This window comes from Habropoda laboriosa, unplaced genomic scaffold (genome assembly GCF_001263275.1).
Source record: "Habropoda laboriosa isolate 0110345459 unplaced genomic scaffold, ASM126327v1 scaffold128, whole genome shotgun sequence".
NCBI classification, from domain to species: domain Eukaryota; kingdom Metazoa; phylum Arthropoda; class Insecta; order Hymenoptera; family Apidae; genus Habropoda; species Habropoda laboriosa.
In genome coordinates this window covers 91,626-106,557 of record NW_017100281.1, presented here as the reverse complement: position 1 = coordinate 106,557, position 14,932 = coordinate 91,626, and the positions used below count along the sequence as shown (strand labels likewise).

General features: G+C 37.8%; 1 protein-coding gene across 1 annotated transcript in view; it reads left to right on the top strand.

Moving 5' to 3' along the window:
• The first annotated feature begins 10,436 nt into the window (after positions 1–10,436).
• The window catches only part of LOC108573648, a 35,731-nt gene continuing 31,235 nt past the window's right edge, over positions 10,437–14,932 (top strand). Inside the window, exon 1 of the mRNA XM_017936123.1 lies at positions 10,437–10,467. The gene's annotated coding sequence lies outside the window, so the exon portion shown is untranslated. The remainder of the gene's footprint in view (positions 10,468–14,932) is intronic.

The window sequence follows — 14,932 nt, the reverse complement described above, 5'->3', positions numbered from 1 at the left end:
ATTAGAATCCGATTTGCCTCACGATCCACGAATCGTTGTAATTTCCCTGGAGAAGATGCTTCCTCCCGCTCTCGCGCAGGGTTCATATTCGCGAAATTTATCGTTCGGTTACGCCTCCGCCGTTGTCGTCATTCTGCTTTCCGTTTTCGCTGACTTTTAGCCGCGACACGTCACACGTATGGTATTCTTTTTTTTTTTTCGTCGATTGCTCGAAACGTAAGAAGTTATCGTTGTAATTATTTTTAATACTGATGTTCAATTTCACGCGAGTGTATTTTAACGAAGGAAGTTGTTTTCCATTGCTTCGTATTTCTGACAAACCACCGGTAGTGCACTTGCGTAATTATTATGAAAGTTGAAAAAATTCGATACTTATCACGTAATGCGTGCAAGAACACAAGACATACGCAAGTTAATTTGATAAAAAAAAATAAGTATTCTTAATACTTGGCAATTTTGGACTTACGCCATTCGTGAATCGAAAGGCTCATATGTACCTCTTAATGTTAATTTTAATTTTTGCTAGGTTTAATTTGTTTCAAAGGAATCGTTTAACGAAATGAGGAACTTTCATTATGGTTTTTAACGTGTGCTTTAGAAACAGTGATTTTAAATTGGAATAAATTAATATTCGTCATAGGCGTACTCGACAAACAAGCGTATAACAACGCGTGCTTTACCCTAGAAATTACTTACTTAAAAATGTGAAGTTCTATTTACTCTTCGAATTAAACATATAATTAACATCGTAATGTGATCACATTAGATTATTCTATTGTTAGTGAACCGATTGAAATTTTCTTTTATGGTTCAAAAGGTCCTTTAAGATGACTTCTGCACCACCGATTTTTTATAAATAAACCTATAATTTTTTTTTAGCCGATATTTTAACGGATGTCGAGACCAGTTCAACGAGTAAAATGAAAAATATTGTTTTTATCTGAAGAAATGATACTGTGGAGAAAGATAGGCGAGAAAAAGTGACTTACAATTAGCGACGCTGTATAATATGGGCAGTCTCCAATTTTAAGTTTCAAACTTACGCAAATTCACAGCGTCCCTTCAAAATGGTGCGCATCAACTGCAATACGTTCACTTAAACAGTTCTTCCTATGACATCTTCACTTTCTCTTATTTTTTAGGATATTTTCTTGGTATAATACTTTTTCTACCGTTTCTTTAGTTCCGATAGAAGAAAAGATATTTTGTGATGCTTATCGAACTTATCTCAATGTCCGCTAAAAGATAGGCGTAAGAAAATTCTAGGTTTATCTATAAAAAATTGAAGGTGGTCTTGTAAACTTCAGAATAAATGTACTATAATTATCTTAAAGGCACCTTTGAACCATATTAACGCGACACAAACAAAATCTCGATCCGTCCATTAACAACAGGATCATCTAAGCCTTAGATTCTAAGGTGATCAGTTTAGGCGGTTCACCCTGTGTATCTCATTTTCATATAAATTTTCAGGAAATGTGGATAAATTGAAATTTTTATTTTCAGCATTATAGGTATGAATTCCTAATTTTGCACCTTTTTCTTAGGTATGCAAGTCTAAAACGGTAGAAAATTGTAGAGATTTGTGATTTTCTGTATATGTTACCCTTACCACTATTACTACTAATACGTTATAATTATCATTAATAAGACGTTGTCAATATTATCGTTAGTTTCTTTGTTATAAAATGTTTCATATGCTTACACATGAAATATTCCCACGGAAAGAATCTTCGAAGCAGTGAATCTAGGCCGATAATCTGGATTTCGATTTGGAGCAGGTTCTGTGTGCTTGAAATACGATAGAATATTAATATTCAGTTTAAGATGATTTATGCAGTGTCTGTTAGACGTAAAGATAAATCGGTCACAGAAGTGCTGGTCACTTTTATTGCAAATACGTATTAACATTTTCCGCTTCATAGGCGAGCAGCATTGCCTTTTAGAATATCTTTCGGCGGTTGGTACCGTTTATCGCTACGTTTCATGCACTTTTACCGATGTGGATACATACTTGCTCCTTGTGATAGTTGTGGACTTTCTTCGGGACAAAATCGGGTAACAGAAATCTGAAAAATTGCACTTTAAACATCGGTATTTCAATATTCAGGATTTCAAATTATTTCGTAAAACGTTGTAGAAAATTTCTACGTACGTATCTTTCAAATTAGACACCATTTGTACCTTCTTTTAACCAGAATGTTCACTATTTACCACTTTCGCTATGGCACCGTAATTTACAAGAGTTATAGCGTAGAAAAAGTCTTCAGTGTAACAATTTTGTAAATTCTTCTTTTACCGTAATCTTTGAAACACTCATATTCGTAAGAAATTATGAAAGTATAGAAATATGCAACGTGTAATTTTAAGTTAGTTTGCTATAAACAAACACTTTCACACTAAATGTCTAGTGTTTGCGTAATTAATACCTGTGCGATTTTCTGGATTGTAAATTCGTATTTAAGGCTCAATTTTTAAGCAACACTTGGCATTTGATCTCTAGGAGGGCATAAAAAGCGATGTAGTTTAAAGTATTGTGAAAAACCTACGGTGACCGTGAACGGTTGAGAACTTTCGCTGGTATCTTGACCATGCTCCACTTCCGGCACTGAAGGAGAGAAAGGGGAAGAAACGGAGAAGATTGATCTTAGCAGCTGAGATACATATTCAAAATCTACTTTCTATGATTTGTAATAAAAATATATACAGGGTGTGCCATAATATGTGGGCATAACTTCAGCGATGGATGTCCTATCTGACCTTATTTCCGAGCTGCAGTCGTTTCTGTCTTCCATTAATTCTTCTGACTGGCTGAGTTCTTCATTTAACTGCTTATAAGCGTTGTGCAAAAGCGCTTCATATTTCATGCTGACTATTATGGACAGGTCAGAATGTCAATGATAAGACTTGTAGGTGGTTACGGACACGGCACAAAACAACTTTGCGGTACTTGAGTTTTCACTCGTCCCCACTTTGGTCCCCTTTGATTTCATTTGGAGCAATTAGCTTCAACGTGTTTCGTGCTTCGTTTAATTTTTAGACTTGCGTCTTTGTATGATAACGATCTTTTTTATTCTGGTCTCTTAGCCCTGATAAGTCAGGTTTCCATCCCTAACCACGTGGAGGTGGACCAGTTCTACTTCGAATTTTGGTTTAACAGGTATTATCTCTTTTTCTCTTTGCGAACACTTTATTTGCGAAGTTCGCAAAGTGTTTGTAGTTTTGTTCGCCTTCGATAGTTTGGCTTCTATCGTTTTTGTATTTTCAGAGATCTCCAAGGTGCTCCTTCAGATCTCTTCTTTCAATGTCGTACTTTGGGCAGTCGAATACCACACGGTCGCTTGTTTCTTCCTGATCGCAGAAAGGACAATTCGTATCGTCGCTGCTCGCGATATGGACAAAATAAGGTCAGACGGAACAAACGTTTGTACTTCTTTGTTATTTATTTGCACTGAATTCATTAGTGAAATTATGCTTACATATTATGGGACGCCCTGTACAACGAATTACAGGGTGGGCCGCGTAGATGCACATCATTTAAACATGCACGTTAATATCTGCTACAATTTATAGGAGAAAAAAGAATAACGCGAGGGTAATTGCATCTAATATGGAACATCTGATTTTTAAATTTTGCCAAAGATAGAGACATGCTACTTTTTTTTTTTTTTAATGAAACGAAATTTTAATGATACAGAAAGACAAATAAATAAATATCTTCTATTTTTTAAATTTATATTATATTATACTAATTTTCTTCGTCTTCTACACGTTGGGCACGTGAATGACGCACCTGAAGCACCACATTCTTCGTGACCCCAATGAAAACAGCGAATACATTGGACCCATTTTTCATCATTAATGTCACTTTTGTAATTGCCACCGCAAAATAAACACTCTGTATCATCATCATCAGTAGCAGTATCGTTGACATCGTCGTCTGATGATGCTCCGGCAGTGTAGGTTTCCTACCTAATGGTATATTTACCGAAGTAAACAGTAAAACATATCTGCGTAAAGTAATTTTAGATACTCCATTTTTTTTTGTGCTGAGATATTGCACGTACCAGACTTTCCTTGCCCCAAGATTTTCTTTTAATTTTTATTATATAAACAATAATGATAATAACAGCATAAAACTGTGTAATATATTGCAGTGCAATACTATAATGTACTTATAATGGTGAAAATATAATATAACACTGTATAGTAGGGAACGCTCACCCAATTTGGAACGCGTTTCAGAAATATAATAATTATACTAAGAAAAAAATAAACTTAATGGTAAGTTTCTTCCTAACACTCAAAAACAAACATGTTTAATGATAAATAATGCAAACGTAATACATTTTAACTTACCTTCGCTAGAAAATTTCACTATTTTCACATTTGAAATTTCACATTTAATTCGCCTTTTAGAAACTTTTACACGCTTTCAAACAATAATCAACGTCACATTCCACGACAAATTTGCAACTGAAGCTCAAATGTGAATATGATTGTCTTTTTTTCACAAAATTGAAGTCCAAACGAGCATGAACAAATGCTGACTGTATGAAGAATTTTTGGAAATGGGGGGCAAATTCATTCGTTCGGTCTAAACGCATTTTTACACTGTTACTTACTGGCCGAGATATGGTGTTCTATATGTATTTTTGTTTTTCTTTTAATTGTTCTTTTACGTAACGATAGAAGAGCAACGAGGGCGAAATCAATGATATCATTTCACGCGAGCATACAAGCATTCAGTGACAGTCAAGACAATGTCTTTGAACATTTGAACATTTAAATAAATTCATTACTTTCGATGAATACACATGAAATGATATGACTGACTTCCTACGATTTAGTAAAAGGCAATGCAAGAAATGCAAATGCAGATACATGTAGATACTATTATATTTAGTATCGTACCACTTTGCAATATCGAGACTAAAATATCTCCAAAACTAATGGTTTTTTGTCATAAACACCATAAAATATTTTCAGCAGCATCATCCGATCCATTATATGATTCCATTTCAGAAAACGTACGTCATCTTTATATGACCTCTGCGCGTCCATCTACAGGAAACCTAATTACACCAGGTTATGCTCCTCTTGAAATCATTCGGTTCCTCTTTAAACCATTTTTCATACAGAGGGTAGTTCACGAGAAATTTGTATTTATAGATTGAAATTGGACAGTATATTTCCCTTTATCATCTTTATACGACCTCTACGCGTCCATCTACAGGAAACCTAATTACACCAGGTTATGCTTTAAACCATTTTTCATACAGAGGGTATCACAATGTCTTTGTGAAAATCTCTTTAATACAGTTGTATGAAAAATTATTCGCTTATAAACGAAGAAAAGGAAACTATTTTGGAATTCTTTTTCAGAAATTTGACTAACAAGCTAAACTGGTGGTAATAGTTCAAATACTGAAATCTGCGTAAGCACACGAAGGAAAATAGTGAAAGAATTACATTTTTGTCCTCACAAAAACAGAAACGAAAAGTAATTAAAGTAATTCTTTTCTCTTTAAATATACCGACAGTGGTCTCTGGGTCTACTAAAAAGCAACATCGATTTTATTAAAAATTGAGGAATCTTTCGGCGAATTACGTCTCAAATATTGGTCGTTCTGAATTAATTCACACAACCTTTCCCCTAAGGAAAAGGCAACGCACTCCACTTTCCGTCAACAATATAAAAATACTGCATTAGGACTGCATTTAGACATATAGCAACAAAAAGAAAGCAGATCGACTTAAGATCTAAAGATATGTACCGGTTAATCGGTCGAAGATCCATAACTATGAAAAATTCTTCTCTATAAAGCAATAATAAAACCAACGTGGACTTATGGAATGGAACTGAGGGCGTGCTAGTAAAGCACTGCCGCCTTACAGAGATTCATGATGATTTTAGCATCTCCTTCGTTGCAAAAATCGTACCCATTATACCGAGCGTGTCCTACACGGCTAGATCCCACCAAATGGCAGAGCTTAGTAGGTCCCAATTAGATCGTTGCCAAATTTTATTAACATTTATCTCGGAAACTATTTGTTTGCGGCATATGGCTCCTCTCAGACTTTTTCTCTTCTCGTCGAGCAGAATACGTTGTGCATAGTAACTTCTTTTTACAAATGTCCACCGATCCAAGAGTGTAGATTCACCCCCTCAAGCCGTGACCATTAATTTTTTTACACCCTGTACAAGAAAGAAGCGTCAAACACCACGTAAAATTGGAATTTCACACAAATCCTGGCATTGGCCAGTCGACCTCGAACGAGGGACAGGTCTCTTCAGTGGAAGTGTCCTCATGTTACTCAAAGGACTCTAATAATAGGGTCCTTACGCCATCGCATTAGCCTAAAGAAACAAATTCTCATTGCCGATTATATGAAAAAAAAATCCAAAATATTGTTCGTTCCAATGCCCAGTTAATTCGCCTTCTCCATTTAACAGCTTAAATTTGCATTTATCACAGAAAAGCAGGATAACAGTCACAGCTCTGGAACGAAAAAGACGGAAAAAGTACTTTTGATTAATAAAAGAAAAAGTCGAAGAATATAGGACGGTCACGTTCTTCCTTGAATTTTTCGCCGACTCTGAAAGCTCTCTAAGAACTTTCGCTGACATCCGGCTTCGCTGGCCTTCCGATATTCGTAGTAGACAGGCTGAGACCGCGCGCGCGTCATTCCCCGACAAATGTCGTGATTCAACCTCGCTCCGTTTACGTCCCATTGTAGCTCTCTCGGTTGCTGATTAAGAAAAAAGAAAGTCGAGCTGGCTCTGTACTGTGTACGTGCACGCCGCAGACAAAGTATTGTCTGACGGTGTACAGAGGATCTTGGGGAGCCGTGAAAACGATCACGCATCTCCCTGGTTCCCGTGGAAATTCCTCGACGACACTTTTCAGCGATTCTCGCTGTTCGTCGTTTTTCCCCTATCCATTTTCCAAAGAATCTCCCTCGACGGAACGCACAGCGGGGAATTTGAATTTTTCCGGTAGGTGACGGGCCCAGGCCGAGCTGGCGAGGGTTTTTGGTGAAAGCAGACGACTCCGAGAGGGGAGAGTATATAGGCTGCGTTTCGTTTCTGGTCACCTCACAACGAACTCACTCGGCAAGACTGTCGGTGTGTTTTACCTGTTACGTTTATTAATCGACCTCCCGGCTTACCGCATTCCCTTTCGTTCATTTGCCCTTACTTCTCGCGAGGATTTCGTCGGGCGTCAACAACGGGGACCGGAGACACGAACGAGGAAACGAGAAGCTGCGAGGAGAGTATCACAAGTGCCAAGTGTGTGTGACAATAGGATTATAACTGCCCAGCTACGTTAGTCTGCCGAACAGCCGGAGGAAAAAGGTTTGTGACAAAAATTGTTGTGATCAGTGGTACCGGAAGGAATAATAACTCGCGTGTACACCGAACGGTGTCTAAACTAGTAACCGTTAGTTTTAAACGTCACGAAGGGTGACGATGTCCTGAAATGTCCTTTTCATGCAATCGCCGGGGAATTTTTCAAATCATTCGTGCTTTCTCGTATCATTTTGGTGCCACGTGCTTCCTGTAGGCTAGGATTTCTCTCGATTCTCTCAATGCTGGAGATGTATACGCAATATGTGGATCATTCTATAGTTACGACTCTCTCCAAACACGAGGTTTTTTGGGAAGATGCTTCAGGTGGAGCTGTACCTACACCCGTTTCTTCGCTCCTTGTCCCCACTTTCAGTCTTCTGAATACACGTTGAAAAGGCAAAAGAGTATGTGGGGTAGCGAGTCAGTGTGTCAGCGTTCTCACGTCTCTCTCCGAGGCGTCCTTCCTTCTCCGGATCTATGTCGAGAATAAGGCCGCATGTAGGCAGAGAAAGATCGTCGCGCGGATGATAAAGAGAGAAAAGAAGGTGGCGCTCAGCGACCGTTGAAAAAGGACGGATTTATTATAAATATCGCCGAACACGTTGTTAGAGGTTCGTACACGCTTTAACCGCATACAGGATGACGAGCTTCGTGATAAATGTTAATCATTTGGGAAAGACGTTATTACGTTTCCCAACTTTCGAACAGGTAAATGTTACATGGGAAGAAACGTTCGTATCTGTTTGAACGGATTTCAAGTTTAAATACTTCAGTTGTTTAACGAATATTGCGATTAATTCCAGTGAAATCGTTTAGAAATGTTTGCTTCCTAGTTTTAAAATAATATTAACCCTTTGCGATCGGCACATTTCTCTGGTTGGACTATCAGCTAGTCGAAGCAAATTTAAATTTTCAAAGTTATTTTTGCATAGTTTATTTATTATATATATAAGGATATTGAAAAACAGAATATTTTGAAACTGATACATTTTGTTTAATACATACTAGTTATAGTGCATATGAAATCCCGCCACTATGGCGGCACCGATCGCAAAGGGTTAAAGTAGCGATAGCAGTTTAAGCAAAATCTAATCTAAGCATAAATTTCTGCGTTATATCGTAATCTTTAGCCCTTTGCGGTTGTGTGCGACCAAAGCGCTTATATCACACGATGGAAGAATACAAAATATCATTTTCATATAAAATGAAACCACTTATTATTATATTAAACATACGTAAAGTTGAAAAAGTATGATACATTTTGTATTTACAATCTTGTATTACATTATCAGTGATCGTTCGGTGAAAATTAATTTGGACCAGCTCGGCACTCATACCTGAGCTAAATACGATTACAAAGGGTTAATTTGATTTTTAATTGCAAGAGCACAGATCTGTGATGAAACACTTGCTAATATTTAGCTCTTTCTCTAAAAAGTTAAGGATTTGAAGATGGTTGGTAGTTGATACGATGGAATGCTCGATCTGTCATCAAGGTTTGATGCTGTGTAATCATTTCGTAATTTCACGAAATCAGCAAAAATACCATCGAAAGTAATCTATCAGATTTACGTTTTGTCTGCTTAACGAGTCAGGCAAATATTCGTGAAAGTTTCTGAGCCACTGTCCGTGTCTACGTGAGATCAATTTTCCGTGGCGCGACATCGCCTTAATCTCCCAACTTTTCCTTCGAGTCGATAGGAGACCACGGAGGGAAAATGACAGGAACATATTTCCAGTTTTTTCATCATTTCCGGATGCTAATCAAATAGCGTAAAAGATCGAAATATGTCGTTTTCTTTTCCTCCCATTGAAAGGCTTCTTCTCGATCTTACTTAACGATTGCTTCGGTCTAACTTAGAAAAGTAACGTGTTTCATCGGTTTCTACTAATCTTTGTTTTACTACTAAGCAGGAATTTGATCTATCTGTAGTGATTATTGAAGAATTCTGTTCACCAATGTAAACAATCTTTTTCTGAATAAAAGAAAATTATTATACACATACGTATGCAATATAATTGATATTTTGTAACTTTGTTCATCTTTTTTTCAATCATTTCGGTACAAATTTACCTCGTACATTTATTTCTCTCGTTCATGTTCACAGCGGCACGCAATTAGCATTCCGTAGGCAATCTGGGTCTTTGAAACGAATTTTTATTAAAGAAAGTTTAAAACATTTGACTTAACGAACAATTCTATAACGTAGCAGCGACTTGGATAAGTGACCCAGAATTTTTTCAGATTTTTCGAAAGCTTAAAACAGTAAAGAAATTAGACTTGCACATAAACTACCCAGTTTGCCTACGGAGAGGTGAAGATAGGGTAAAGATGCCTAATACCGTTTCTTTAAAAAAGTCGTAACTTTCGACTAAGAACACTTTTATTAAAAATCAATAAACACGTTTTAAGAGCAAGATATGTGCTCTCTTGTAATCTAGTGGAAAGTGCAGTAAAAGAGTTCGGTTCCTTCGTAATAAAATAAAAACGAAAATTATACAAATGCAAGGATTTAATATCTTAATATTAGATATAAGAAGTTAATTACGAAAGAAAACAGCATCGCTGCGACATTCTAGGGTTCTGCAACGGAGACAAGCCGTGGTCCCCTATTAGGCAACTTTGCCCTAATAATTGATCTCGCTAAGAGAAGGATTTGTGATCATTGACGACGTTCGATCGAATCCACTTTCCGATTTCTTTGAAAACGTCACACGATTAACTTTCCATCGATAAGTGGAATGGTGTAACCATTATCATGTCCGAGCCATCCTTTTTTACCTTCACATCCTTTCCTCCACATCACTTTCACAATGGAGGACAGAATTTTTGCGCAACACGCACCCGTCCCATGGTGTGTTACGCACGGTGCCATCCGGCATTCTTATGGGGCTTCGCCCGGTGAGTGTGCATCGCCCAGCTCTAACGGTACCTCGTTACGTCACGTGCTCGCACCTGTCACTCCTCGGCTAGACAAAGGGGGTTGCACCACCGGTTGCACCGCGAATAATAACAACAACGGCAACGCTAAGGAAAGATAGCCGGCTCGAGGAGGAAGCCGGGCACTGCCACACGATATCTGATTTCCGTGACGAGGAAACTGTGACTCCTGGCTGCCTTCTCGTTTCCTTCGCCCCACTCACGTATTCGAAGCGCTCTGACGCCCAGGGCGACGGCCTGTCTTCGGACAACTAGATTATTTTCGATTATCCCTGTTGCGGACCCTCTTCTTTGTTTCTTTCGCCCACGATACGATTTTTGCAAGAAACCAGTCATTTCTCCGTGTATCAGGTCGTCCAATAAGATATCTTTAAAGATATCTTTAGCACTAAATAGAACTACCGGCCGGGTCGCAAATGACCCATTAGCGACTTTCCAAAAGTGAATTTTTATGTGTGTAAAACGTGATTGGAAAATTAGGTTTATGATTCAAATAATTGTGAAACTTCATAAACCACCTTGCACCGTTCTTAGACTTACAACACCATCACCATGCACATTGCAAACCTTTTTTGTCGTTTGAGTGGCGTTTTTCCCTTTTCGGAAATAAAAAAGCATAATTGCTCGGTAACACGTCTTTCGGTCACTCATTTTTGCAATAAGACTAATTAAAGAAAATTCCATCGAAATGTAATAATTTTTTTTAAATAACTTTCTGAAATGTCAACAATTAGCGTGCGACTGTATTTGAGAGGTTGCCTACTGCGAAGAACATTACTTATTGGCCAACCGATAGAAGCGCACACGTAGAAAATAAATTTGGAAAGTTACAGACGACAATACTTATCAGTATAAAACAATCACTTTTTCTCGAAAGTTGCTGATGGGTCATTTTCACCTGGTAGTTCTAATGTAAAATACTGTGAAAGAATGTAGACACCTTTTCGTTCCACAACTTCTCATCTGTTTCACGAAGTCATTATAAAATATTCGCTGTAAAATTTCTTTGCTTCTTTATTACAATATTTTTCAATGATATCGTTCAATTTTTTGCCCGCTGGAAAATGTTGTAACGCAGGAAACAGATGGCAATCGGATGGGGCAATGTCTGGAGAGTATGCTGGGTGTGATAAAATTTCCCAATCGAATTTGCGTAATTTTTTTTGCACGTTTTGTGCCACACGCGGTCTGGCATTATCGTGGATTCAAAAATCGAGCCACGTCTATGATTCCCCGAAAAATGTGTAACTATGTATTCGTAAAGCGGAAAAACGTCGATTCGTTGTATTCAACGGAAAGGATCGTTAAAAAAGAATCGCTTTGTTCCGATTCAAGAGTCCTGGACGTTTGTTAACCTTTCTAGCTGATTGTGAGCACAGTACACGTCTCAGTTAATGATTTCATTTCTCGAAAGTAACTCGAAATACAAAGCACATCGCGAAGAGTATAAATGAGACGACTTAATATATAGGGTGAGTCAATACTTGAAACAACTCGTTATCTGTTGACTTAATCAAAAAATATTTCCAACGAGATTTATTGTATTTTAGGTGTCTCATCGAATAACTGCATTTCGATTCTTTTATGTTACATATTTTCCGAGATATCAAGGTAACTTTGGGTGTTTTAATTGGCAGCGTATATTCTTTTTGGTACTATGCTATAGTCGCTAAAAAAATGAATTCAACGACCTGAATAAGGTGATTTGGAGAATTGACTTTGAACCTCAAAACGAAACGAAAATTTATAGAGAAAATGTCACTCAGAAAATATGGGGTATAAAAGAATCGAAATATATTTATTCGAGACACCTAGAAGACAGTAAATTTCGTTCGGAACATTTTCTGTTAAGTCAACAGGCAACGAGGTATTTGAAGCGGTCATTTTTATTAACTCACCCTGTACACGTGATCGGCCAAATGTTTGGAACCACAGCGTTTCACCATCTACGGAAGAATTTCTAGAAAAGGGCTAGCGGTGTTAAGAATCTTTTATTACTCGAATTTAGCGATTCCTGTGTGATGGCCATTTTTGCTAATTTATTACAGAAGTTCAGTACCAGTTATTAACACGAGCTTCATTCCTACGTATTTACTTGTCCTTGAAGAATGATTACAAATTTTTTTGTTGAAAACTAATGAAATGTGGCTGCTATGGAACACGTCAAACACGGGCATGAACAAAAAGAGGACGTTGATGGTTGCCATGATTTGAGCCGTTCTGCTTATCTGAATTAAATAAATCCAATTGATTCTCATTTAGTATGCACGTCGCTATGGTCGGTAGCAGAATAAAAGAAAAATACTGAAAGTTAAAAAAACGGTGGCACTTTGAATATGAAGTATTCTTTCGACACTTTTTCGTCTTTCAGAGGCTCTACAAATCAGAAAAATACATACTTTGGCGTAATTCTATAAAAAAGATCGTTAGTACATTAAATACTAATGATCTGAAACTTTCAGAGACTGATGTAACTCACGTACACTTGACGATAGTTATCGATAGGCAAAGAGAAACGAGAAAGAGGCCTGTTTTCTTGGCGAAACGCAATGCGAAAACTCGAAAGGTAGATAAAGTGCATGACGGAGCATAGTCTCGTGGCTTCTTCGCCGACTAACGATTACTCTGGCATATTTTAATACACAGCCTGACAATCTGAGGTGATTTTAAGGATGCCAGGAGAGGAGAAGAGATCGGTCACGAGCCTGATTCCATTCGGTGTCATTTTCCTCGGTGTCTACGCGTCGTATTTAGGACGTGAGACGTAAACGACATATTCTTGACACGCATGCATTCTACCGCCATTTCTTCGGATAAACGTGTGCGAATGACTGCCGCGGTAATTGGAGAAAAGTCGCTGGCAACAAAAATGCGTATGTGTTCCCAGGGCGGAAGAAAAGTCGATTCATTGTATTCAGCAGAACGATTTCCTTGAGTTTTTCCTAAAGGATCCCCGGATCGTTCGCACGGTTTGTCTGATAAATGGAAAACTTTTTGCAAGACGTTACACGTTCTTATCTCCAGTTTGTTTACCAGCGTTGATGACGCAGAAATTGTAGGGAATAATCGTGGAATTTTGTGAAATTGTAAAGGATGCAACGCGGCACTTGTTGGGTTTGTTTCTTTGCTTCGAGAGCCAGGTGCTGTGAAGAATACTTTTTTACCAAATCTTCATTACTCGTCTGCCATTTTTCAGAATTTACTCGTTGTACATTCCAATTGTAGAATTCCGCGGTGTAGAAGAAAAATGATTAATATTAGAGTACCGAGAAAAATATCGATGTGAAATGGGTTAAGCGTTCGGTACGCGTACATATGCACAACAGGTGATCCTGTCCCTCCATGACTAACCAGGTAAAGATTTGGGTATTCGGAACAAAATTCTAGGGTACAGGCTGCCTAGATTCACGATTTTCGATGAGCTACCGCGGCGACAAGTCGAAAGATTAATTTTTGGGGCCGCTTTCTCCTAATAGCCCACCTTTCTACCGGATCCGATTTCTGACCTGCATCTGGTATATCCTAACTCGACCATGCTTGTATATAGATATATATCTTTCACCTGCGTATCGATATACGCAATTTCCGTGATCGCTATTATAACGCAGACACAACATTATAGCAGATTTAAGCAATTATCGCCCCTGATCGAGTCACTTTTATTGCAAAAATTTCACAAGTTGCGCGTGCCTCCCTTTTACGCACATTTCACGCTTCTACGAATTTTACAAATTTTTACAGAAAATACAAATCTTTGTTTTGCGGGGATATCTGTTGACCTATATTCACCATTTCCTTGATAAATTCTTTTATATCTACACATTCGAGCAATTACTTTTTCGAGTTCGAGTTTTCGAGAAAAAGTTCAAACCGCTTCTCTTACCCTAGAAATGTATGCAAATTATGCGAATGAAATATTATGTGTGGATTTCTAACCAGTTTTACTAAGTGTTGCGTTTTTCTTGATCAGTTTGTTTTCGTGCGTATGAAATATTGACGCAACATTTTGCAGCTACCTCGCAGAGGAAGTTAATAAGCAACAAAGTAGGCATATATCATGCGAAACACTAAGATTCATTCAAACTTGATTTGCGTTGAAACGAGTAGGATTTCAGTGAAATCAGTTTTTTCTCTGTAAATTCGACTGGATAAGTAATTGTGAATCGGCGAAGCTTTCCCTGCTTGAAGATCTGCGATTTCTTTTCTATAAAACTTCGCCAGTATTTGGTACAATTTTTTAGTAAACCTTTTTACTGGATGAAGTCACAAGGTCGACAATAGGCAGGGCAACGAGGGTGAATATTTTATATCGTGGAAGTACAGTTATCATCATCGAGTGTCAAAACATTGTTAAAGTATGCAATGGCGCACTCAAGATTTAATATCGGGAGCAGCCGAGTTGAACGGATAAACATATTTTCAACGCGGTTTCTTTTTTTCGTGTGAATTTTAATTAGGAAAAGATTTTTGGAAAAATTTCTAATGCTTTTCTTTTTCCTTTGGAGGTTCCAGAGCCTTTTGCCCTTCCCTCCTGGGTGCGCCATTGAAAATAGGGTTAGACCAGCTTTCCCCTCCATAAATCCAGAGAACAGTAAAAAATTTGTCATTCTCAGGGTGCAAATTAATCGAGGACGAAT